This window comes from Haemaphysalis longicornis, unplaced genomic scaffold (genome assembly GCF_048455015.1).
Source record: "Haemaphysalis longicornis isolate Haplotype H1 unplaced genomic scaffold, Haemaphysalis longicornis Haplotype H1 scaffold_1, whole genome shotgun sequence".
NCBI classification, from domain to species: Eukaryota; Metazoa; Arthropoda; class Arachnida; order Ixodida; family Ixodidae; genus Haemaphysalis; species Haemaphysalis longicornis.
Window position 1 is genome coordinate 121274787 of NW_027526203.1, and position 4197 is coordinate 121278983.

At 43.7% G+C, this 4197-nt stretch overlaps 1 pseudogene; it reads right to left on the minus strand.

The window, feature by feature from the left end:
* Positions 1–3058: 3058 nt before the first annotated feature.
* On the minus strand, positions 3059–3868 carry LOC144165739 (uncharacterized; annotated as a pseudogene).
* Between the last annotated feature and the right edge of the window lie 329 nt (positions 3869–4197).

Consider the following 4197-nt stretch of genomic DNA (forward strand, 5'->3'; position numbering starts at 1 on the left):
CGAATTTGTTTCAGGAGTCGACAGCGCTACTTTTTTGCTCATAGAAGTTGCCAGGTAGCATCATCCAAAACGAAAAGGTTGCCGTTAATACTGATCTTATCATGGACGAGCATCAGCTTTCTTCCTGCATCTTTATCACTCTCTGCGCTTGCCATAAGTAGCTTTTTTTTTCCGTAGTGTGTCTTTGCAGTAGTCATTCTGCAAGAAGATTTTCAACCGCTTTAACTTTTTAACGTTTTTGAAGAGCTCCTGCTTTTCATTGTAATCTTGAAAGTACAAAATTACTGGGCGTTTGGGGGCTTTTCCGATTCTGTGATCCTAGCGACAGAAGAACACTTGACACCCGTTTTTTTCTCGAAAAGCTCTTTGATAACCTTTTCCCGCAATACCTCATCCGATTCATTGGGCTCTTCAGGAATGCCAAAAACTACAAGGTTAGACCGCCTGCTACGATCCTCTAAATCATTAAGTTTCCTTTGATGAGAGGTCAGTGCCTTGTGCACGTTATTAATGGCTAGATTCAAACCCCCTGTGTCTACATCTCGGTTTTGCAGTTCTTCCACTTTTTCTTCTAACTGCCCGAGTGGCGAGCCAAAACTGGCCATAGCTTTTTCGGTGGCCTCGAGGCGATTTTTGATGTCAGCGATATCGGTCTGTATCGCATTTTGGCCTTTAAAGATTTCTTCAAACATTTCCTCTACTGTGGTTACGGAATTCGTTTCTATGTCCCCACATACAAGAAGCTGGCATGCACGGAAACAGTCATAAGCAATGCAAAAACATGTCCGTGGGCACGGCGAAACCACAAGAAATCGATTGTCGCTTCTAATTGAATAGGTTTGACCAACCTGCACAAAAAGCAACAGGTGCATGGTGATGAGACCGTGCCCGGCGCTTGCGCCGTGCCCACTCATTGCAAGACGTGTGGGTGCACCCCACCTCTTTTTGACAACACCAAGGTTCTGAAGCACTAGTTGGGAGTGCGCACGCGCGAAATTTTTGAGGCCTACATGATAGCAAAAAGGAGCGGCACGCGCCTCAGTCAGCCCGCTGTTACTTTGCTACAGACGGAACCTGACTACTTAGACGGAGCATGTCGGGTATAGCAGCATCAAAATGTTTCCCTCAGTGCTGTGTGAATTGTTCCATTTTTACTGGTTTTCTTTTCCTGTCCCTTTCCTTTTCTTTTCTTTTAATTGAACGCAAAGGTGTGACGTCGCCTGTGTTTTCGTATATATCGCAGAACGCAATACAATACGGCCAGTTACTAGTCAGCGCTTGTACTGTCTTTTTTCTGTTCTCTCGTCCGCGTCCTTGCTCTGTTTGTTCAAACTATACTTGGTCCTCCATATTCGTGTGGGAGCGTTTCTTTGGGTTCTTTTTATCGCCAGATAATCTGCTTCCGGCGGTGTTTATATTCGTATAATATACGTAGTGCGATGTGAGTTTTAAATTCGCACTTTGCTCAGGATTATCTGACACTATATTTTAATTAGGAAAAATCAAATGTAACGTTAATGTAGCGACAAGCTCCAATGTTGGAACTGTAGCTCGAACGCGTTCCTTTCACAATGAACTTGCAGCAGGAACTCGTTTCAAAATTTGGAAGGAACAAAGAAAGAGCTGTCATTCCTGTTTGAGAGGAACGTGTACGGTACTGCCGCCCCACTCTTTTTATCGGGCGCCGAGTGCCAGGTCCGGCGTTCTCTGCTCCTTTGTGATATTCCTGGTCGCCTACGTAGTGTTCCGTACGTCCGATGTACTTGTTTTAATTTGTGTTTCCACTCTACGTTTTTACGGTGAAATGCGTCGGACGTAGCCCCATTATCACTTACAGGCGATAGGCCGGACGTAACTCAAATCATACGGTTGAAATTACGTCGAATGTGGCTAATTTGCAATTTTGGTTTCCGTCGGACGTAACTGCAGACACTGGCTAAAAGTTCCGTAGGAAATAACTTTTGTTTTCAATTTCGGCTTCCCTCGGAGGTAACTCTAGACACTGCGTAGAAAAAAAAGTGAAAGAAGAAATGGAGCTGAGTAAAGCACGTTGTTGGGCTAGTTGGTGTTCCATGATAACAATAAAACTGCGCAAAAGGACGGGACGGAAGAAGAGGACAACAAACCAGGCGCAGACTCACAACTAAATTTATTCAGAAACAGCCTACGCACCTATATACCCCTCCGTGCACATGCGCACAGTCGCATGCATTTAATCACAAGGACGCGTTTAAAAATTCATACTACAATACAAAGATAGTGACGCTTCGCTAACGCAGTTATCACCATTTTTTCGTATATGAAAGGCCTCTATTAGTTCCCTTGCCACCTTTTCCTTGCTCCGGCCCAGCATCGGTTCACTGCAAGAAATGTGAAAACAAGTCCTGCAAGCCGCAACTGGAAAAAACCACAGTGCTGGGCCGGAGCAAGGAAAAGGTGGCAAGGGAACTAATAGAGGCCTTTCATATACGAAAAAATTGTGATAACTGCGTTAGCGAAGCGTCACTATCTTTGTATTGTAGTGAGTATGAATTTTTAAACGCGTCCTTGTGATTAAATGCATGCGACTGTGCGCATGTGCACGGAGGGGTATATAGGTGCGTAGGCTGTTTCTGAATAAATTTAGTTGTGAGTCTGCGCCTGGTTTGTTGCCCTCTTCTTCCGTCCCGTCCTTTTGCGCAGTTTTATTGTTATCAAGAAATGGAGCTTGCTGGTCAGCTGTTGTGGCCTCGCACGACACGAATGAGGCGACGCTCATTTATTATGTACAAACGCACAGAAGAAAATGATCGAGTACGCATGTACACAGTTCTTATTGTTTTTCGCTGCCTTACCGTTAAACGTATTGCTCAGAATGTTTACTGCAGGCTTGAAATCTGCATACTATGCCCACATTTTGTGATCAATGCTAATGATGCGTTCAAAAACTCGTTCCGGCAATCACTGTTGTCTCCTGCATGATAGCATACCATTGCCTCTTATTACGCCAGTGCTAATGATTCATCGTGAACAAGTTTTCAAGAAACGCATTCTTTTGAGTGTGAAACGCTTTGTTTAGATCAGTTGGTTATTAATAACACAAATAGGAAAAATACTATACACTAGGGCATTCAGTAAAAACTAGAGCAGCACTTTTCTTGCTTTCCATGCAGAAAACTGTTCAATAATGTCATCAAAGTTTGTTTTTACCGTTTCATCTCTTTCCACGCTGAGAAAGTCTGTCGTGGGCTCTTGTGGCCTGCAAGTAAAAAAGTATTGAGTCTAGCTTGCTGAAGGACTTTTCACAGCCAGCGATGAAAACGGCTATGGCTAACTTTATCTGAATCGCGACGCTAAGGTTAGGAAATAAGTTGTTATCCCCATACTGTATGATAAATATCAGAAGTTCTTTAGGTCTTGACAATCTCCGATCAACACGCCGTGAAAAAAGAAGTGGGAAATCTGAAGTCTCTTCATAGAGGTCCTGCGTGTTACCGTCGGAACGATAAAGCTCACCAAAGGTGTAACAATTTGTTTTAGTTCGTCCTCGTCGTCACCGTAGCGCAGCTTGTTTTTGTCCAGGAGAAAGCTAAACTTGGCATCGGTATCCGGCAGGTGAGTAAACCTCTCGTCGATTTAAGAATGAAGACTGTCGAGTGTGGATTTCATGACCCTTTGTATTTTCTACTTAGCCATTCACGCTTCTCCTTTCGTTTTTTCACCAGCAATTTGTTTTTTTTTTTCGTCTCGGACGCCTTTCAACATTAACATCCCATGACTCACATAGACCAAGAACTTCATCGAGTGACTCACTCACCAGCGTTTCCCTTCCGTCATGAAACTGTTCTCTAAAAGCGTTCATGTCCAAAGCAGCTTCGTAAAAGTTCATTTTTGAGTCTTGCAGCCTTTAAGCACGATCTATTCGAACCAGTATCTTGTTCCAAAAGCCCAGCAGAATAAAAAAAATCATTTCTTAACATCCGCTGGTGGAATAGCTAGTGGGCGATCACTTCTCGTTTCACTCGTTTCTTTGCCGTTATTTGCCATAACTTGGAAAACTTCAAGTATGTCTTTAAGGTACCTACTGACTGGCTTTACCGCTTTGACCCTGCCACTCCATCTCTTGCTCGTGTTTAACAGCAGGCACCGCGTCTTTTAGATACCAGGATCTCTACAATTCTTTGCACGTAATTGTTCCCCTCGCCTTGTGAGAATACC